General features: G+C 47.7%; 1 protein-coding gene across 12 annotated transcripts in view; it reads right to left on the bottom strand.

Annotated features, from left to right (window-relative positions):
• Positions 1–23,286, bottom strand: part of Camta1 (calmodulin binding transcription activator 1) — a 933,671-nt gene that overhangs the window by 775,486 nt on the left and 134,899 nt on the right. The window lies entirely within an intron of this gene.

Raw genomic sequence — 23,286 nt, 5'->3', positions numbered from 1 at the left:
GTAATAGTTGAATTATTTCCCAAGGCCTAGAGCCAAGCCTCAAGGTCTCCTGCCCCACTCTTTCCTAGATACTGGTCCCCTCCACTGCAGTGAAGCTCCCTCGGGCTCCTGTGACACTCCAGTCCCTCAGGGTCAGCACTCCACTGGGCCAACTCATCCTCCCTCACATCTCATCCCACCAATCCCACCAACCTACCTCCAAGGAGCCTGTCCCCAGAGTAGATGGGTCGCCTCTCCTCCTTTCTGCCTTTGCGTGAGAAAGGAAAGCCTTAAGAGTCAGTATTCAAACGCACAAGTGCTGACACCTTCAAGCATTTTTCTTGACAAAAGCACACCACTGGCTTCCACTTTCCTTCCTTTTATGCCTTAAAGCTTTATTTACTTATTCATTCATTCATTTATGTGTGTGAGAGTGCCAGCACCTCTTGCTGCTGCAAACAAATATTAGACACTGGTGCCCCTTTTTGCAACTGGCTTATGTGGGTAGCTCGGGGATTAAACCCGGACCAGCAGGCCTTAAAAGCATGCACCTTTAATCACTGAGCCATTTCCCTAGCCCCTAAAACTTTGTAGTGTGCATTTCACAGCCCTACATGAAAAGGCACAGGTAACAAAGTGGCTTTAGTTCTAGTTCTGCCACTTCCTGAAGCGGGAGCTTTCCCATGTATAAAATAGGACATTATTGGTCTTCTGAAATTAAAGGAGACAGCCAATTTAAATGATGTGGCCAAGAGTCAGGTACATTATAAATGACACATAAATTCCTGTGTGAGATGAAGTGGTGGTGATGATGATGATGATGGTGATGACGGTGATTGAGATGAAATAGATGGAAGTGGCAAAGATGTCAGTAGTGATGTTTGGAATATTCTCTCTGGTTTATTGGCAAAATCTGATCAATACATCAAAAATCGTGGGGCCTAAGAGCTGAGCTCACATTCCAAATCTATAAACCAGAGCCCTCCTCCACCTCCCCCAGGCCTCAGGTCCTGCAGGCTCAGCAGATGCAATCTTGAATCCTTATTCATCAAAGAGAAGGTCAGGGGAAATGAGGCCCTCCCTGAGCTAACTCGCATTCACAGAAAACTAATCCCCCTGCCCCTCATCTACAGGTGCCCACCTCGAAACACCAGCACCACCAGAACCATCAGAAACGCTCAGCATGTCCTCTTGTCCCTGAATCCCAACTGCTAAACCAGTCACAGTGTTTTCCTCCCAGGAGGAAAGCCACCACTTTGGACTCAGTCCCACCATCCACAAAGCATGGCTTCTTCTGATGAGAAACGATACAGCCGGAGAACCACCACATTACATGCTGCTTATTACCTGGGCTATTTTTGTCACAGCTAACATGTCTCAAACATAAACTAATGGCACAGGGTCCTGACAGCTAAGCCAGAGTCCCCAGAGATGCCACATCAAGAAATCTGATGAGGGACACTCAGGGTAGAGTGTTAACGCTTAGCCCCAGGGCTCCATTCTTAGAAGGTTTAACAGCAAACAAACAGGAGGGCAATGCTGTGGGTCATCCCATCTGCCTTGGCTCTATCCCAGTCACACAGCTGACAGCCAAAGTCAACGGGAACAGAGGCATGCCCAACTCCAGGCCTCTGACTCTCAAGTCCTAAGCCCATCCTCTAGCCTCTGAAGGTGCAGCCAGGGGTCCCCTCCACCCTCATATGCAGCCAGCAGAGGTTTGCAGGCCTACAGCAGAGCCCTCACCCCCACCATCAGATAGCCCTCCACTTTCCAGGAAGGAAAAACTGTTCATTTTAGTTCAGAAAGGCCATAGAAAAGTTTACTTTTTGCAAATGTTTTCTTTACCCAAGCCAAATCCCAGAGCTGATGTGATGTGGGGCGGATTAGACAATTAAAGCAGGCGCTCGGAATACAAATCTGCATTTGTTCAGCTGGGCCTGGAGGAGATCGCCATTTCCTTCCTCCCCCGAGTCAATTTGCTCAGAGAGCAGCCTTCTCTCCAGATAAGCACATTGACTTTAAAATAAAGTGCGTGCCAACAGCTGCAGCCCTGCGACTGGAGCAGACAGAGATGTGGCATGGAATGATAATTAAATATATTTTCATCATCCGTCATTTTTTTGCTGCAGGTGCTGGGGTAATAAATCTGGACTCGCCTCTTTTGTCAGCTGCCAGTGAACACATTTGAACGTGAAATCTCCTGGGAGGAATTAAGAGTCACTTGGCCTTGTAAAGGAGAAAGGGTTTTACTTCCAAACTGCCAAGTGGGGAACTCACAGCTGATTGGTTTCATAATACTTTATTATTTGACAATATATATGCCTCAGGTTGTATTTCAGAACAACCACACCTATGGGGTATCCGGTGCTCCAAGAGATTTGTCATCAAATCCTAGAATAAAAACTTATTTGGGAAGATTTTCACCACTATTTCTTTTTATGAATCCCAAATCCAATGTATTATTGACTAGGTATATTCCAATATTTTAGAACTTTTTCCGGCATTCTTTAAATTCCCCAACAGCCTTTTTTCCCCTTTGTAGCACATCACAGGGAAGCTGTTGCCTTTGCTGCCTGCAGTCTGAGTTAAGTGTTTTCGATTGGCCTAAGGAGTTTGCTTGACTTTTTATTTCGACAGTTTAACAGCTCCTTCTCCCCGGGGGCAGCCTCGAGTGAGCAGTCCTCAGAAAAGCCCGCTGAAATGGCATGTCCCAGCGCCTCAGCCTTCCCCTCCTCCCCCACGACACATCCTCTGCAAAATACCTTCACTGAAGAGCAGGTCTGGCCAAAGCCACCAGGGAAAGTGTAGGAGATGACACAGGCAAGTGGTGTGGAGAAGGGAGAGGAGCACAGCTGCCACAGGCCTCAGATAGCTCCTGTCCCTCCCAAGCCAGCACCAGGAGGGAGGAGATGAGGGCTTCCAAGGCACATGGCACAACCACCACACCCACAGCTCTTCCTTCTCCTCCTCAAGAGAATGTTCTAGAAAGGAACCCCTTCCTGGCCTTTGCCTCACCCGCCTCCAGGGTGTCCACTCTCCGCATCAATAGACCCTCAAACACTGACACCTAAAGCAGGCAATATTGGACAGATAAAAGAAGGGGGTGGGCTCCAGGCATAGGTGGTAGCTTGGATGTGGAACGTCCCCCACAGCCTCATGTATTTGTGATTAAGTCTCATAGCTCCATCCCCAGCTGGCGGAGCCTTTTGGAGGTGGAGCCTTCTAGAGAAGGTATGTCATTGGGGATGGACCTTGAGTCCAGTCCACTGGATGTTCAGAAGTCACTCACTCATCTTCACTGAGGTAACAGGATGTAATGCCCAACATCTGCTGTGCCTTAAGACTATAAGCCAAAATAAACCCTTCCCTTCCATATGCTGCTTATGATCAGGTGTTTTGTCCCAGCAACAAGAAGGTAATTGTTATAGCATACTTGCCTGGAAGAAAGAAGATGTCTTTATCAAGCCATGATTTGAGAACCATGAGCAATGGTAGCCTCCACATAGAACTCAGATAAGATCCAGGGTTAGAGAAAGAAAACATAAATTCCAAAACCCTGGGCTCCATACACTACGGATGTATACATGTTTTATTAAACACCAATAACCATATTCTATGAACTATGTGTAGGTCCCCTCTAATTGCTTATTTACTCCCATGGCCACTCTGTGGGTGCAGGTGACACAACTCTAGAAGAGACAGCATGGAGAGCAAGGGGTGAGGCTCAACCCCAGTCAGAACCCCAGCAGGCTTTGTTTCAGAAATCAACTGAGGAACCCATTTTAGAACCATCATGGAAATGCAAAGGACCCCAAGGACCTCAACAATCAGGAGAGAAGAATCAAGGGGGAGAGCTATGGCTGCTTTCATTCTTAGCTCTCAAGACTTGTTCACGGCTTCAGTAATAAGACAGTGTGGTATTGGCTCCAAAATAGATACCTAGATCAATAAAACACAACAGTGTCTAGAAATAGACCCTCACAAACAGGGACAAGTGATTCCTTATAAAGGAACAAATGTGATTCAGTGAGAAAGAAAGGTCCTAGCAACAGAACATGCTGGGATAACTAGACATGTACATGAAAGAAGAAAAATGAGCCCACCCCACACCTTATACCACAGGCAAAAATTAGTCATATTATATAGCTCAAGTTTAAAATCTTTGAAATGATGAGGGGCACAGATATAGTTCAATGGTGAAAAACACATACTTAACATTAATTCATGGGATCCTACATCAAGCCCTAGTAATAAAACTGATCCTATATCAAGCCCTAGCAACAAAACTTTGAAAACAGAGTAGAGAGCTAGAGAAATGCATATAAGAACACTTCCTGTGCAAGCATGACAGCCTGAGAGAGTCTGAGACTGCCTGAGTTTAATTTCCTAGCCCTGAGATAAACACCTGGACATGGTCACATATGTCGGTAACCCCAGTCCTGTGGAGAACAAAGACCAGATAATCACTTGGGCTCAGAAAAACAGCAGATCCAGAACCAGTGAAAGCATATGCCTGAAGAAACATACAGATGAGTGATGGAGGGGCACACACCCAACACTGGCCTCCAGCCTCTGCACAGGTATGCATGGGGCAAGAGCATCTGCACACATTTTGTGGTAGTTTAAATGGATGTGCCCCATAGACTCAGGTGTTTTATTACAGCTTATAACTTGAGACTCCAGCTGCCTGGCCTGAGGAGGTGTCACTGGGAACAGATCCTGGGGTCCAGCCCAAAGGTGTGTTTGGGGGTATATCTGAATTCCAGCCCAAAGGTGTTTAGAGAGGTGTGAGCTCTTGTGGTGGCGGGGGGGGGGGGCTCCCTGGTGCTCGCTGCTTTTTGGTGTTTACTGGTTGTTTGGTTATTTCTCTGCTTGGATGGGTAGAATCAGCTTCTTCTGCCATTGATGGAACTTCTGCCTGCATCTGTAAATTTGAAATAAATCCCTTCCTCCCATAAACTGTGTCTGGTTTGGGTGTTCATCCCAGTGACATGAACTGTCCACAACATATGAATACATCACACATACACACACATACAACCATACTCTACACATATTCACACATACAAAATAAAACACATAGAAGGAAATATTTATGAAAAGTACTTCAATATGACACTAGGAACATAACCCAGAAAAACAAGAAAAACCTTGGTATATTGGACATAATATAAGTTAACTTCTGTTAACCTCAAAAGATACTGTTAGGAGGTTGAAGGACATGTGCTGGACTAGAAGGAAAGCATCACAAAGCATTTGTCTGGTAAAGGACTTCATCTAGAACGTGAAAACAGAACTCACAAAACACAACAGTATGATACAGCCTACATTTTCAAAATGGATAAAAGATTTGAACAAGTATTTCACAAAAGACAACACATGAGCTACAAAAATAGTGCACATAAAATGTTCAATATTGGTAAAAAAAATTTTAAATGGGGAGGTAGCTAGAGAGATGGCTTAGCCGTTAAGGTGTTTGCCTGCAAAGCCAAAGGACCTTGGTTCAATTCCCTGAGACCCACATTAGCCAGATGCACAAGGTGGCGCACATGTCTAGAGATTGTTTGCAGTAGCTGGAGGCCTTGGCGTGCCAATTTCCTCTCTCTCTCTCTCTCTCTCTCTCTCTCTCTCTGTCTCTTGTCTGCCTCTTTCTCTCTCATGCTCTCTCAAATAAATAAATAAAAACAAAAATAAACATTCAATATTGGACTGAAGAGATGTCTCAGCAGCTAAGGCACTTGCCCACAAAGATTAATGACTTGGGTTTGATTCCCCAGTACCCATGTAAAGCTAGATGCACATGGTACATGCATCTAGAGCTTGTTTGCAGCAGCTGGAGGCCCCGGCATGTCCATTCATTCTGTCTCTCATCTCTCTCTCTCGTTCTCTGTTTGAAAATGAATAAATAATTTTTTAATGTTCAATATGAGGCTGGGGAGATGGCTCACTGGTTAGAGGTGCTTGCTCTACAAACCTGCTTACCACATCCCCAGCACTTACATAAAACCAGACACCAGTGGCGCACACAGCTGTATGTAATTCCAGCACGTCTAAAGCCGTGGGAAGAAGAGTTAGCAGAATCCCCAGCAGTTGCAAGCCAGCTAGTCTACCCTTCCCAGTGGCTAAACAACAAAGGAAAGCCTGTCTTAAACAAGGTGGAAGGCAAGGACTCACACCCTGAGGCTGTCCTCTGACCTCCACATCCATACCATGCACACACACATTCATAGACATACATACATCATACAAATATATACATACATACAATTTTTTTAATGTCCAATATCATGAGTTGCTAGGGACATGGAAATTAAATTTGTTAGAGATACCATCACACACCTATTAGAATACCTAAAGTTAAAACGATGGATCAGGGCTGGAGAGATGGCTTAGCAGTTAAGCGCTTGCCGGTGAAGCCAAAGGACCCCGGTTCGAGGCTCGATTCCCCAGGACCCACGTTAGCCAGATGCACAAGGGGGCGCACACGTCTGGAGTTCGTTTGCAGTGGCTGGAGGCCCTGGTGCGCCTATTCTCTCTCTCTCTCTCTCTATCTGCCTCTTTCTCTCTCTGTCACTCTCAAATAAATAATTTTAAAAATTATTAAAAAAAAAAACGATGGATCATACAAAGGCTTGATGAGGATGTGGAGACACTGGACTGGACTGCTCACAGCTCCATAGAGGATGGTAAATGGACAGTCACTTTGGACCACAATGGCCATCTCTGCATGATTCAGCATTTTACTCCTGAGTATTCACACCAGGGAAAGAGAACATGTCTGCACAAGGCCTGCACATGAATGTCCAGGCAGCAGTATTTGTAACTGTCCAAACCTGAAAACAATCCAAGCCCATAGACAAATGCCTCACACTAGAACAACAGCACACTCATCAGCAATCAAAAGCAATGAATTACTACTGACCTACACAGCAATGTGGAAGAACCTCAAAATAACTATGCTCAGTGAAAAGCCAGACCAAAAAGGGAACACACTCAAGAAACAGAAAACAGTCTATAGTGGCAGAAGGCAGAGTCATGGTTGTCGGGAAGGAAAGTCTATAGGAAGGGACAAAGGACTCAGGGACACATCCAGCGGGGATGGATACCCTTCCTAACTTGATTTGGTGATGGTGATGCTAAAACCCATCAACTTGTACTTTTTTTTTGTTTTTGCTTGCTTGCCTCTGTGTGTGTGCATGGGCACACACATATGCATGTAATGTGGTATGTGTATGGTCTGGTATGCTGTGGGGTGTCGGTGTAGTATGGTGTGGCACCCCAAACTCTTGTCTGCAGCAGCCTATGGGGGCTGGAGCTGAGCATCAGCTGTCCTACTCCAGTTGCTCTTCTGCCTGGTCTTGTTCTGAGCCAGAGTCTTACTGACACTGCAGTTTTCAGGGCTTAGATGATTCTTGGGTCTCTGCTCCCCTGTGGAACTGGGGTTACAGATGCACACCCAGCTATTTCTATGGGATCTGGGAATTCAAACACTGGCAATCTTGGGCCCTCACGGGCCCTCATGCTTATGCAGGACATGCACTCAACTGCTGAGTCATCTCTCCAGCCCCAAGTTGTATCTTTTCAGTGCAGATTATTACATGTCAATTATGCCTCAATAAAGCTTATTTTAGAAAAAGTATATAATGTGAGGAGCACCACACGAGGCTATGCAAGGAGTTTCCGATCTGCACGGCGGCTGTGGGCCAAAGAGAGGGGGAAAGGAACAGTCAAAAGAAATAGTTATGTGCTGGGCATGGTGGCGCACTCCTTTAATCCCAGCACTCAGGAGGCAGAGGTGGGAGAATCGCTGACAGTTCAAGACCATCCTGAGACTACACAGTGAATTCTAGGTTGGCCTGGGCTAGAGTGAGACCCTATCTCAAAAAAATAAAAAAGAGAAAGAAATAGTGATGTACCTGTCACTAGTGGTGAAGAACTACACCCCAACCCCCAGTTCAAAAGCATACCTATTCATTCATTCATTCATTCATCTAGCAGTCAGTGATTTATGAGCCCTGCAGGCAGGAAGACAGGCTTCTCTCCAGCAAGAAACTAGAACAAGAACTCCGCTGGTGTGCTGGCTGCTCCACACCTCGTCTCCAAGCCCACATATCTGCATGCCATGCGTGGAGACTTGTGTGTAGCCAGACTGCCAAGCTGGCTGTGTTTGGATGGGGTGGACTTACACAGCCACTCTGCTCCTCAATGTCTTCATCTGCCAGAGGACAATAGTCACACCCAGCTCATGGGGCTGCTATAATCTAATAAATGAACATTTGTGTGACCCAGAGAACCAGGCCTGGCACTCTCAGCACTGGAATATGTGTGCTACTTCTTGTATACTGTAATGATTACTGCCGCTGTTACTAAACTACCTGGACAGGTGTGTACCAACCAGGACAGAAGGCGACCCTCAGTGCTGAGTTACGTGACTCTGATCACTCTTTGCTTTTCTGTACTTGTTTACAGTTTCGTTGTATTGACCTTCTCATTGCTGGGACAAAATGTCTGGGCAGAAAAAGCTCATAGGAGGAAAGGGTTCATTTCAGCTTCCAGATTTGAAGGGAAGTTTCATCACGGCAGGGAAAGCATGATAGGCATGAGGCAGGAAGCCTGGGTCACATCTCCACTTCAGCAGTAAGGAAGTAGTCTAAAGACTAGGCTTGGAATTGAGCTACAGCACCCCAAAGCCCACCCCAGTGACAAACCTCCTCAAGGAAGCTTCCATCTCCCCAGAGCCACACAACTTTCCCAAACTGCCACCAGCTGGAGACCAAGTATTCAAAACACATGAGACTATGAAGGGCATCTCGCATTCAGACTATGGCACTTTTCTTTGTGGGCCATGCATTATCAAGGTAAGTCAAGGTTCCCACATAGGCCCGGGTCCAGGGCAGCTGCAGTGATTACTTGGCATTCCCTGGACACTGAAGACATGCTTCCAGTGGGGGGAGGGTCTCAGCATGCGCCCACTCGCCACCCTTGAATCAGCAGACATACTAGAAGTCTCACCAGCACTGCAGCAGGTAAGCGTACAGCAGGTATGAAGAGCTTTCTCCTTGCTGCCATTCCTCGTAGCCTTTCATTCCAACCAGACCCAGGGCCTCTACATGCCAGCAAGGACTGTTCCTCAGAACCAGGGAACAGAAGAATGGAAGCTCTGGCTCTGGGATTTCAAGGGCCATGCTCCAGAGGAAACCAGGACTGTGGAGGGCCACTTCTTATCACAAGCTGAGCTGCAGAAGAGTGGGAAGTGAGATGCCTCCTCCCCACATCTGGTGATGGTGAGCTGACAGCTTCAAAGAGGTGGAAGCTCTGGGGCAAGAGACTCAGCCTGCTGTCCAAGGGGAGTTAGTGACATTTGCCTTGAGTCCCAGAAGCTGGAGGTGGCTGCTGGAGACCAGGGACAGACACATGGTGCTTGATTTGGAAGCTTCCAAGAGGCTGGCTCTGAAGAGAGCAGCTGGAAGGGTGTCAGTATGGGGTGACAGAGCGAGACTTGGGGCCAGACCTCACCTCCACCGCAAACCCAGCTACGGATTGGCGGAAGCCCTTTAGATTCTTTCTTTTCTTCCTTCCTTCCTTCCTTTCCTTCTTTCTTTCTTTCTTTCTTTCTTTCTTTCTTTCTTTCTTTCTTTCATGTACTGGAAACTGAACCCAGGCCCTAGCACACACTGACGCACTCTCAGCAAGCTACACATCCAGCCCTTGGTAGATGCTTTCAGCTGGTTTAGAAAACACAGAATTAGGGGGCTTGAGAGTTGGGCCAGTGGGTTAAGTGCTTGCTGCACAAGCATGAGGACCTGAGTTCAGATCCCCAGCACCCATGTAAATGCCAGGCATGCTGGAGTATGCCTGTGATCCCTAGGGATTGCTGGTTAGCTACTCTGACCAAATCAGTGAGTTCTAGGTTCAGCAAGAGACCCTGTCTCAAAGAGTAACAAGGAAAGCAACTGAGGAAGACTCCCAACATCAATCTAAGGCCTCCACATGCATGTTTACACATGTGTGCACACACATCCACATACATGTGTGTCTACATACATACATGCATACCACACAGATGCAAAAAAAAATAAAACAGAATTAAATGAGGTGAAGCTTCTGTAACATAGTGAGGTAAGGGATGGAGACAGAAATTCAAAATACTTATAGAAGGATGAAGAAGGCTGGGCATCGTATACAGAGTGTGGCCTGATGTTTGGCTCCTCTATAAATTCATGGTCACAGTTGATCATCATCCATCCAGCCTTTGGTGTATGACATGAATGGACCAAGACCTGAACCTTCAGGAGTGCACACCAGTTGACAAATCACCACTAGGAGCGAGGAAAGCAAGGCTAGTAGTGGAAAGCATCAACAGAGGGTGAGGGGCAAACCTGCAAGTATCAGCGAGCCGCAAGGGTGTGGCATCACTGGCCATATAGCCCACACTGCAAGTTCAGCCTAAGCCCCCGCTTGCCGCTGGGCGTTTCCAAGTCAGTGAAGGCACTGTGGCTTGAGAACAGGGTGGACAATGCCTTGCTGGGGCCAGGTTCTGAGAGGAGCGAATGCCCACAGGTGCTTCACAGCAGAAGGGCCAGTATCATTTTTCAGATGCCTATTTATTTGTGTGTGTGTGTGTGCGCGCACGCGCGCATGTGTGTGTGCGTGCGTGTGTATTGCTAATGTACACACAACAGGCTGTTTTGCTACTGCAAACAAATACCTGTCCAGCTTTATGTAGGTGGCTGGGGAACTAAACCCAGACTGGCAGACTTTGTGAGCAGGCACATTTAACCACTGGGCCATCTCCCCAGTCCCATTGATGAGGTTTTCATCCATCTTCCAGGGGCCGACCTGAGAGGGACAGCTAAGTATTCATGATTTCAATCATGCTAAGTTCTTTCTGTTGGAAGAGTTGTCCTTTATTCAGGGACTCTATCCTTTCAACTTTTATTTGCTAAAATGTGGATGATACATGGGACCTAGAATTCTTCTAAGTCTCACTTGACAAGATTAAGTCCTTGACCTTATCAGTTCTATCTATTTACAAGAACATACTGCTCAGTGAACGCCTCACCCACAGAGACATACTTACTGAGAGTGTGAGATGAGCCCAGCGGGAGCTAAGTGCTAAGAGAGCTGGGTGGAGTCTGCCTGCAAGAGGAAACTTGAGTTTAGAAGCCTAGAGGGAGGAAGCAGAGGACGTGGGCTTTCACTAGCTGGGGAGATCTTGGAAAAAATGACATTTAAAGGGAGTCCTGTGAATGGGGGCCTCCCAAAGGAGGGGCTGAAAACACAGGGCTCCAAGCAGGGGACGGGAGGGTGCAAAGGCCCTGAGGGGAGAATGAGAAGGGTGAGACCTTGGAAATGGTTAAAGGCCAGTGAGATGCTGGAGTGGCCCACCTCGGCAACTGCAGGTAAGAGCCTGCCTAGGAGTGAGGCAGCTAGGCCTCTACTCTGACAGAGCAAGGAGCAAAAGGAAGATGTGAGTGCAGGTAGAGAGAGAGAGCTGGTGGGAACCAGGCCAGCAGAAACAAAAGCCCCAATGGGGATGTGTGTCATTAAGAAAAGCAGACAGACTGGAGAGATGACTTACAGGTTAAGGCACTTGCCTACAAAGCCTAAAACTCATATTCGAATTTAAAGGGGTCACATAAGCCAGATGAACAGTGACACAAGTACACAATGTTGCACATGTGCATAAGGGGTGCACACATCTGGAATTCGTTTTGTAGCAGCTGAAGACCTTGGCGTGCCTATTCTTCTCTCTCCCTCTCTGTCTCTCTGACTCTCTGTCTCTCTGCCTCTCTCTCTCTCTCTCTCTCTCTCTCTCTCTCTCTCTCTCTCTCTCTCTCCTCCCTCTTTCTCCCTCTCTCTTGCAAATAAATATTTTTTTCAAAAAAAAGATGTAGCCCTGTCCACTGAGCTCATCATGAGCCTGTACCTGAGACAGGCACCTGCTCAATGGAAAGATACGGAGCACCTGCTCTTCTCTGATCTTCCAGAACCCCTGTCTTGTCAATCCAGGGTTTGCAGAGCTCTCAGCCCTTTGAAGCAGCTGGTTTCAACACCTCAGCAGAGGGCACGCACCTGCCGAAGCAACAAAGGGAATTCTCTGCTCTGTGTGGAGAGCTGGGCTCCGCCAGCCTCAGCAGCATAGCCTCGGACTTGAAAGCACTTTGAAAGAAAGGCTGAGTCCTCATCCTAAAGCAGTCAGATCATCATGTACTGCCACGAGCATGAAGAGGGTGGGTTCCATCCTAATGACTAAGTCACCAGGCCGATGCCCTGGCAGGAAGAGAAAAGAATGTGGAGGAGAGAAGAGCCTGGGTCCCATTCCCTCTTGTTCTGATTAGGAGAGATGAGAGGCTGGCAAGTGGGACATCAAGATCCACCTACTGTGTCTCCTGCACCCCTCCAGATGGGTATGCAGGAGTTAGAACCTGCAGGGTAGGGATCTGCTTCCCTGCTGACCAGGAACCAAGATTCTAGAAACATGGATCTCGAACTGTGTGGGGCATGTTGGGGAGCCTCAGCAAACTCACAGAGAACCTGGAGAATGTTCGAAGTTTTGTTTGTTGTGTTTTTCTTTTAATTTATTTTATTTATTTGAGAACAAGAGAGAGAAAGAGGCAGGCACAGAGAGTGAGAGACTGGGTGTGCCAGGGCCTTCAGCCATTGCAAACGGACAACAGACACATGCGCCACCTTGCGCCTCTGGCTTAGGTGGGTCCTGGGGAATCAAACCTGGGTTCTTTGGCTTTTCAGGCAAGCACCTTAACCACTAAACCATATCTCCAGCCCTGATTTGTTTTTTGAGGTAGGGTTTTGCCCTAAACCAGGCTGACCTGGAGTTTACTACATTGTCTCAGGGTAGCCTTGAACTCATGGTAATCCTCCTACCTCTGCCTCCTGAGTGCTGGGATTAAAGGTATGCACCGCCACACATGGTTTATTCAAAGCTAAGTTTTTGAGGAAAAAGATACTTGGTGCCCCTGGACACTGTCAGTCATGTTCACGGTAGCTCAGTTTCACCGTGAGGTCATTCTGCTTCCCTCATGAGAATGTCATGTCATTGTAAGGCTGGGTTTTGAGGGATTGCTGGGATAGAAAGGAGGTACCTCAGCAAGATTGGTATGGAACAGGAAATGAAGGTGGAGGTGCCCAGCCTGATTCCAAAGTTCTCAAACGTACCCGTGCGCTAAGGAACACATGCCCATCAGTGAGAAACAAGGTCACAAGTGAGATTTTTGTGATGCTCTATGATATGCTTCTTTTGGAGATAGTGGCCATTCTTGGAAAAGGTCAGCAAGATGATTTTCTCTCACACAACACCAGACACCTGACAATACCCTAAAATTATCACTATTGTTAAAAGCAATTTGTTGCTGTTTCTATTAAAATAAAAATAGACATACATGGGTGTGAGGGGAAGCTTTCTGCTTTAGGCTCTGGGACAGTTATGCATCATAAAATTACATGTAGGGCTGGACACGTGGCTTAATGGTTAAAGCGCTTGCCTGCAAAGTCAAAGGACCCAGGGCTCGATTTCCCAGTGCCCACATAAAGCCAGAGGCACAAGGTAGTACATGCATCTGGAGTTCATTTGCAGTGGCTAGGGGCCATACCATGACCATTTTCTCTCTCTCAAATAAATACATGAAAATTAAATTAAATGTAAAAAATTATATCCCATCAGAAATTCCTTCCCTATCTGTTCAGAAGTTCTATGGACATATCTATCCATGTTTTAAAAGCTAATAAATGAGGGCTGGAGGAATGGCTTAGCAATTAAGGTGTTTGCCTGCAAAAGCCAAAGGACCCAGGTTTGATTCCCCAGGACCCACATTAGCCAAACGTACAAGGTGGTACACGCATATAGAGTTTCTTTGCAGTGGCTGGAGGCCCTGGCACGCCCATTCTCCCTCTCTCTCTCTCTCTCTCTCTCTCTCTCTCTCTCTCTCTCTCTCTCTGTCTCTCTTTCTCTCTTTCTCTTTCTCTCCCTCTTTCTCTCTGTCAAATAAGTAAATAAATAAATGTAAAAACATTAAAAGCTAACAAATGAAATTTTAAAAATAATGTATATTTTTAAGCAGTTATTGTTGGAACACAAGTATTTATGAATATGTTTGGCTCTTATTGCTTAATAAATGAAACTGTTAAGTATTTGTTTGGGTCTAAGTATGTCATGAAAAAAGAGGTATTTGGGCACCAACAACAAAGGTAGTTTGAGAACTTCTGCTCTGAGAGGAAATGGACACAGGACTCCTACTCCCAACCTGGAGGTGGTAGTCAGATGACAATGTGTGTGAGCATCCCTAGGATGGCCAGGTGCAGCCCTGAAACAGGGACTGAGTGGCTTGCTTCATACTTCCATCAGCCCACACATGTGTGGCATAGAGCACGGCCTGGCAGTTAGCTGCTTATTGAGTTGGCATGTTTGTTGCTCCTATTGGCACAGGAAGTGGTGGCACAAATCAAAAGCCCCCTCTGTGTAGCTGATGAGGGGCATGACCTCCCATGCATACTACACTGCTCCTCAGTGGACAGATGGTAGGGCTCCTTACAACTCAGGAGCACTGTGAAGGCTGAGACCCAGCAGGTCAGTGAGGGGCATCTTCCTACAAAGTCTAATGGGCTCAGTCTAGTTTCTGAGTGGCAAGAACCAGTAAGGTCACGTAGAAAGGCTGAGCATTCTTGATTGCCTACCAGAACTAGAAGGCAGGACCCTATTGTTGAAGATACCACATGCTTGGGGATGTAGGACACTGAGAAATGGAGCTGGAGCTGAGCCAGAAATATCCTCCTGGCTGATTAGCTGTCATGATGCTGAAAAGAGCCACACAACCTGTTGGGGGAGAAAAGTCATCAACGGTCTTAACCAGCAATGGACCCTACAAGCTCTGTGGTTGGCCAGTCAGGCCAAATGTGCCCACTCATGCAATGTGGCATGTTTTTTATGGGGGAAACCAAGTGTTCTCTGATTGGACTTGAGGTTCATTCCACAAGAGGGAACTCATGCCTGGTACTGAAAACTTACTCAAAAGCCTGTGGCTATGGAGGTCATAAGCCCTAGGGGCGAAGCTACTATTGTTGTCTGGCTAAATGGACATATATGACCACCAAACTGCCCTCTAAACACTTATGTTTATGCCCATATATTAATGCTACTCACATTTTTCAGATGGTGGTGATCACTGAGGATACTCAAAACTCACCAAACTGCTGAGAATAAGAGACAGTGGAGTGTTCAGCACTAAGTGAGACATCTCTATCACACCCTCCAAGGCTCAGGGACCATTGCAAAAGAAGTGGTAGAAAGAATGTAAGAGGCAACGGAAGGGAGGAGTGCTTACAATACTGTCTTCTATACACAAAGTGGCTATGGTATTCATGGAATTCACAATGGCTGATGCTATCTACACAAAATCTGAATAATATGCAGGAAATATGATATCAAAATAGAAGATGGAGAGCCAGGTATGGTGGCACACACCTTTAATCCCAGCACTTGGGAGGCAGAGGTAGGATCACCATGAGTTCAAGGCCACCCTGAGACTACATAGTTATTTCCAGGTCAACCTGGACCAGAGTGAGACCCTACCTCAGAAAAACAAAAAAAAAGAAGATGGACTAGTTGGGAAGGAGGGGTTTGGTGGAGGGAAGATAGAGGAGGGGGAAAGGGAGAATGGTGAGAGGGGATTATGTTCATGGTATATTATATATATGTATGGAGGCTGTCAAAAAAGTTAAAAACAGCCGGGCGTGGTGGCACATGCCTTTAATCCCAGCACTCGGGAGGCAGAGGTGGGAGGATTGTGAGTTCGAGGCCACCCTGAGACTCCATAGTGAATTCCAGGTCAGCCTGGGCTACAGTGAGACCCTACCTCGAAAAAAAAAAAAAAAAAAAAGGTAAAAACAATGGCTGAGTACCAACTCAAAACAGTTAAGCTGCCAGGCGTGGTGGCACATGCCTTCAATCCAGTACTTTGGAGGTAGAGATAGGAGGACTGCTGTGAATCTGAGGCCAGCCTGAGACTACATAGTGAATTCCAGGTCAGCCTGAGCTATAGTGAGACCCTACTTCAAAAACAAACAAAAAAAAAAAAAATTAGTTAACCTGAGAAGCTGTAGTGAACATTTTATCATTCTCCACAGACTGGACCCCAGAACCTCCCCTCTTAAAAGCAAGGTCAGGCCAGTCAAAGAGAAGTGATATTTTCTCTGTAGAGTGTGAGTAAAATGTGACGCCCAGGCCCCACGTTAGGGATGGGAGTGGTGCAGCAAAGGCTTCAGGGAAAAGAGGCCAGGGCAAAGCAAAGCGTCCACTAGAGCCTCACAGCTCCCCAGAAGCGAGGGAGAGAATTTGGCTCAGAAACAACTGCCACAGGTCCCAGGCTCCGGAGTGCCTTCCCTTGGACCTGCTGCTCTGTGCCTGGTGGGTACGGCTGTCCCCCACTGTACCTAAGAAAGCTGCAATCATGCCACAAGAGAAAATGCCCAGAGAAGTCAGACCACGCAGCAGCGAGGGCTGCCTGGATACATCAAAATCACCATTTGCAAGATCTCTACCAGCCCTACTCGAAGTGTTTCCGTCCCGAAGCACTAACTCCCTGGCATAGTAATAGAAAGGGTATTCATAGGCACTCCAGCCTCCAATAAGATGCAAGCACTCAGCTCACATTTTTGAAAGTTTATAAATAGCCTCAGAAAAAGAGCTGGAACATGCTTCTTAGTAAATACAGCTGACCCGTTTTCCTCAGTCTTCACCAGGAATAAAGAGACCGTTGCCACGGAGAGTCCAGGAGAAGCTAAATATACACTTCCTGCTCACAGGGCCCAGATCAGAAAAGCAGAGTTGACACTCAGCGGGTAAGGAAGGAGAAGCCAGGCCAGGGAGGGTGGCTGTGGTCACCAACCCCCTAACTCATGCTCACTGAGTGCCTGGGGCTAGTGCCCTAAGGTTAGCTCAGAGTTAAAAGGGTAGGGCTGGAGAGATAGCTCAATGGTTAAGGCACTTGCTTACACAGCATAACATCCAGGTTTTTTTTCCCCAGTATCCAGGTAAAGCCAGGTGCACAAGGTGGCACATGTGTCTGGAGTTCATTTGCAGTGGCAAGAGGCCCTGGCACATCCATACTCTCTCTCTCTTCTCCTCTCTCTCTCTCTCTCTCTCTCTCTCTCTCTCTCTCTCTCTCTCTCTCCCTCTCGTTTCTGTCAAATAAATATATATTATAAAGAAAAACAGTAGCTTTCTAACCTTGGTCCTTGAAGTCTACTGCTTAGGGCTGGCTAGATCAGTCTCTCTCTAGTCTCTGCCCTCCTGGCCACGGGTTTTCCTGCATCAGCCTGATAATGTCTTTGTCTCTCAACTTGAAAGCAACCAAGAAGCCACCAAGGATGTATGATTCTTACCCACTGCAATAGTGCCTGGCCCGAGGCAGACACACACTATGTGTCAGATGGATGAATCTGTGATCCATTGGCTAGGTCTGGCCTAGCTTGCATTTTGGTCTGCTACTGATTGTGGGCAAGCTTCAATTTGCTTGTCCTCAAGGAACCCAAGTGGCCCCTTCATATGAGAAGCTATAGACCAACATAGAGGGCAGATCTTATTTCTGGTGCCCATTATATCTTGGGAAGCTGTTTTTTCCTGCAGGCCCATGGAAGGACATCTCCCCTAGCGCCGGACCCTAGCCTCAGAGATGGCCACAGTGTGTTGTTCAGGGCGGGTGACAGATCCACCTTGCTTCAAGAACTGCCAGTAACTCCCTTTCTCAGGCAGTGTGAACAGGGTAGAAAGCACAGGCCCCATGCACTCTAGATTCCCAAGGAGCCGCAGGAAGCAGGGAAGAGGCAGGGAAGCTGGCAGTGCAAGGTCTGGAGAAAAAGCACTAAAGGGTGATAGACAAGGTTTCTGAGGATCAGTCTGCCTCCCAAAGAAGGAGGTATGGGGTGGGGGCAGGGCACAGCTTCCGTCTCACACTGTGAGACGGAGACAAAGAGGTTCAAAGAGGCTCCATGCTGAAGCAGTGAAGTAGAGAGAAGGTGACTGGCAGCTGGGTCATCAAGGAGGCAGAGACCAATGACAGCCACCAGTCCTGGGCCAGGAAAGCCGCCAAGTGAAGTCCCCTTGAGGCTTTGCACAGGTGGCTGCAGAAAAGCCTTTTTATTCATTCTTCCTCGCTTTCCTGATGAACCTTCAGCAGGAACTTTCCAGAGCACCTCCAGTTCCCTAGAACTGGAAACAGCTAGCTCTTATACTGGAAGAGGGATTAAAAAGGGCTCTGTCTTCACTCATTTCTGCACTGGGGGCCTGATGGAGACACCCAAAGATGGTCCTGGGATCACAGGATGTTTGGGTTTGTCTAGGGCATGGCACCCTGGACACACCTCACCTTGTCTGATATTTGGGTCTCTAGTCTTGGATACCTCTTGCTTCTAACATGACTGCAGCCATCACTGAACCCCAGGGAACCAGCCTTGCACATAGAGGGTGTCCCACTAGGGCTGAGGGCTGACTCTTTAGAGAGGGAAGGAGTGCTTGCCATTCTCAGATTTTAGGCTGTATTGTCAGAGGCTCTGTTCTTCTCCTGGTTATTTCTCTAAACTGACTTTAATTCGTCATCTCAGTTACAATCATAAAAGACCTTAATTGATACTTATTTGATGGAATCTACCTTATTCATGAAATTTATTACTTCATGCAAGTACAAGCAGGGACCAGAAAGCAAAGCTCGCCACCATCACTGAGCGTGAGCAGGCCGCCGCTCTCCAGCAGCCTCCTTCCTGGAACACTTAAGGGAGGGGGGCAGGGTTCCAAGACTCCAGTGCTCCAAATTAAAACCTGGCCTTCTCAGGGGAGCTTTGGATTTGGCCTATTGGATTTGATTTTAACGCATGTCTGCACAGCCTCCGGCATCCCTCCCACTAAGAAGTGGAGTCTAGCTCCCTTCCTCCTAAACAGGCTGGCCTTAATGGCTTGCATGTAACTAAAAGAATGAGGCAGGAGTGACACCTGTGACCTGCAAGGCTGATCTGTGAGAGGCACCCCGTTGTTTTCCACCAGATTCTCTCAAGACGTACATTTGGGGGCCCGGGTGAGAATGCTATCCCAAAGCCACATGCCAGAGGCCATGCAGAGAGAAAGGTGCCAAGGAGACTTGCTGCCCTGGCCCCAGATATTTGCATCTTCCTGAACTCAGAGTGAGGAGCCTTTGCAAGCACTCAACCCCTTCTATCTAAGTGCACGGACACTGAAACCCCAAGTGACAGCTCCTGGGATCACCCAGAACCAAGAGAGACAGATGGTCACAAAAAATGGCTGTTGTGTCACCCTGCTCAGTGGCAGTGGTCTATCTGTAAGCCAGGAAGCAAGAGGACAATACCGAAGCCCAATGGGCCCAGCTCCTTCCTTTTGCATCTTCCCCTGGTCTCTGAAACAGGATTGTGGATCGGGAACAGGCTTCTGCCAGAGCTTGACAGAATGAGAGAAATAAAAGCGGGGAAGGGGGAAAGTATGCTGGAACAAAACCTTGATGCAATTAAAGTTATTTCACTGAAGTATTCTTTGCCTCAAAAGGATGCCTGCTGTCCCTCCCATGCCACAGGGATTCCAACAGTCTTCCCTTCATGAAATGATGATGAAGTGGCAGTCTAATGGCCTCACTTGGCCAAATTGGAAGTTGGCCATCTACTATCAGCTCATGGATATCGTCAAGATTTTGCCAATCTGTAACATCCCACATCCGGGAACACCTGGCTGGAGAGTCTTGTGTCATTTCCCCATCTGATAGAAATCCCAAGGAAAAGGGATCTGTGAATTTCCCCACCAAGGGCCTTTATAAAACTCCAGCCTGCTTCTCAACTCAGACACTGGGCTCTGGTTTAAAACAGCCCATGATGGGCTGGAGAGATGGCTCAGCATTTAAGGTGCTTGCTGGCAAAACCTACGGACCCAAGTTCAATTCCCCAGTACCCACGTAAATACCCACGTAAATCCAGATGCACAAAGTGGTACATACATCTGGAGTTTATTTGTTATAGCTAGAGGGCCTGATATGCCCGTTTATATTCATTCATTCTCTCTCTCTCTCTCTCTCTCTCTCTCTCTCTCTCTCTCTCTCTCTCTTAACTAAGACTCCACAAGCCTTCTACTGATGATGGCATTCCAGTCTGGGGTACCCCTGCCCCCTCACTGGGCCCAAGAGGACTCTAGACACCAAGGGGATGGAGCAGTAAATGTTCAAACAAAAAAGGGTTTCTTCAAAGCCCAACAAAAATGATATTGCTGGGTCTAGGGACCTCGCTCAATGGGAAAAGCACATGTCACACAGGTGTGAGGATGAGGTCAGACCCCCAGCTCCACATACATGCTGCACAGACATGGCAGCCCCAGGTAAAGTCAGCACTCAGGAAGTTGAGACAAGGAATCTCCAGGCTAAACTGGCCAGCTAGACTAGCCTAATCAGAAAGCACTGGACTCAAATGAGATACGTTGTCACAATAAATGAGGTGACAGTGATAGGGGAAGACTTAATGTCAACTTTTGGCCTCCACACAAACCACATGTACATACACATGAACACACACCATACATACATATATACATACATACATACATAATCAGACACACACACATACAAAAAGAACTGCCTTATCTCCTAAGCTACATCCCTGCTCCAGCCAGGGCTGGCCTGGTCGAGGCAAGGCTGTGCACCACAGCACAGCACAGCACAGCGAGAAACACAGACCTCAGGAGAAGAGCTTCAGCAGATCTGTACTTGCCAAAAACCAGAGTATTTTCAGGTCACACAGAACAGAAGACACCAGCCAAAAGAAAAAAGAAAAAAACGCTGCCAGCTTTCTCTCTAAAATGGTAAAGAAGCCCTGAAACATTCATCTCTTTGGCTTCTGACTTAACGTGTCTCCCTAGGGTGGCTTCGGAAAGACCACAGCCTGGGATTTGAGGCAATGACAACCTGCACCACCGCTGGGCTGGGGTCAGAACCCTGTCCTCCGCGGCATGGCATGGGAGGAGATGAGGAGAAGGTACAAATGCCTGAGTCCAGAGGAGACCCACAGGGGGTAACTACAGGGCCCTTTCACGCTCACCCCAGGGGCATTGTCCGCCAAGACACGAAGGAGCCCTGCCTCCTCTCCAGGTGGCAAGGGGACACAGACAAGATGCATGCACTGTCCCTCGGCCCAAGGCCCAGAGGGAAAGTTCAGGCTTCCTCAGGCGAGGCTGTCAGGTGGGACTAGCTAACTCGGTGGCTTCTGATGCCAGATAAACACCGTTTTCAAGCCACAGTATTTCTCGAGCACAAATAGTACAGTCAAGCTGAGACATTTATATGCAATTGGGAGACATTTATCCTGTGACAACATTCTATTCCAATGACTTTTCTATTACCGCCAATGATTAATGATGTAAATTCTGTCACTTGGGATGATGGATGCAGGGCAGCGGAGGGGCCTTTGCATAGATTACCCAAACGCAGCCTTCCCATTGGCTCCCAGGACAAATGGGGCCTGCACTTCAGTCAGGCAGAAATGTGAAGTTCTTCTGGGTTAAAGAAATCTTCTCTGGAAGCAGCTGGTTCGGGACTGGGGACAAGGCTTCCCTCAATGTGTCCAGTGTCAGGGCTGTTGATGTGACTCCTTTTAGGAAGAATGTCCTAATTCTTCTCAAACAAAACCTGGGGATGCCAGCATAGGAGGCGTTGCAGGAGTTAAGAGACCCGCAAACAAACAGGGCCTAAGGGCACAGGTGTTTGGGCCTATGTCAGTGACCTTCTGGTCACTGGGACCAAATGCCTGACAAAAATTGTTCAAGGGAGAAAGAGGTTATTTCAGCTCACAGTTTGAAGTTGCAGTCCATCATGGAGGAGAGGCTTGACAGCATGTGCTTGAGGCAGCTGGTCACAGTCAGTTTACAATGAAGAAGCAAAGAACAATGAACTCTGTACCTCGGCCACCTCTCTCCTTTAAATACAGTCCAGAGCCCCTGCCCATGGAATGGTGCCACCCACAGTTCTAAGGTGGGTCTTCCCACCTCAGTTAACCTAATCAAGACAACCCCTCACAGGCATGCCCAGTGGCCAGCCATCTAGGTGATTCTGGGTACTGTCAAGTTGACAGTCAATATAAGCTATCACCTTCCAGGTGTTGGGCCTAACTCAGCATAGTAGCTCCCAGGTAAACCAGTGCCTCTGACCTCCCCCTTGTCATATGGGTCCTGTTACCAGAGCTTCTATCCATGACTGTGATCTCCCCAGAAATAATACTGCTGCCTATTGTTCTCAAAGCCAAGGGGGAGGTGTATACATGCTGTCTCTGGATGGAAACACCCCCAGACTGCTTAGTGGTCCAGCCTCTGCCCTCTCTTAAACATGGTGCCGGTCTTGTGCTCCTCCTGGATCTGCAGCTGATACCTCCTGTCCTCCCTCTGGATCCCCCAGGCCAGCGCAGGTCATCTCCTGCCCAGCTTCCAGGGCCAAACCCAAGTGGCTGTCCTTTACACCACTCTTGCCCTTGCCCTGGATGGATGACCAAGTCCTGGAGATTCCTTTTCTTAACAAGCTCTCAAATGTGTCACATCTCATCAGCTCCAATGCCACACTCTGGGCCACTGTCAACCTAGACTGATAAGTGCACGTTCGTGGTCTCTTTCCTACTTCCCCTTGCTCTTGTCTTGCCAGCCCAGACTTCTCTGTGCAGACGTGTCATCCTTCATACTGGCCTGGGCGCCGCATGCTGCTGGGTTCTGCACCACCACAGAGCTGCTCGCAACTCCAGCCCTTCCCTGCCTTCTACTCTCTCATCACCCCCTCTGGGCTATCTCCAGTCTCCCAACATGCCATGCTCTCTAGATGCCACATCCCTATGGGGTCACTCGTGCTCCTTGCCTGGAACAATTTCCTGGTCTAGCACTTTCACTTGATTAGCTTCTGCTCACCCATCAGCCCTCAGCTTAGAGACCACATGCCCTCCCCCCTTCAACTTTTCAATGTACCTCTACCTTCCGTGCAGGGAACTCAGGGTTTCCACTGGCCAAGTTCATCGCTTACATAGCCATAGCACCTGACCCAGTGTCCTCATAGCTCGACAGGAGAACCTACTGTGCATTGGGCTGCTTCCTATCTCTCCTAGGATGCAACTCCTTGAGCCCTAGTTACCAAGGCCAGGTCAGCTCTGAACTCGTGAGAGTCTTGCACAGGGCAATGGCTCTAAGTAAGCTTGTAGAGAACCTATGCAGGAAGAGAAATCCTGATATAAAGGACATGAAGCCTAGACCATCAGGCCTCATTCAAAGGCAAG

This window comes from Jaculus jaculus, chromosome 5 (assembly GCF_020740685.1).
Source record: "Jaculus jaculus isolate mJacJac1 chromosome 5, mJacJac1.mat.Y.cur, whole genome shotgun sequence".
NCBI lineage: Eukaryota > Metazoa > Chordata > Mammalia > Rodentia > Dipodidae > Jaculus > Jaculus jaculus.
This window is presented reverse-complemented; position numbering and strand designations above follow the sequence as displayed.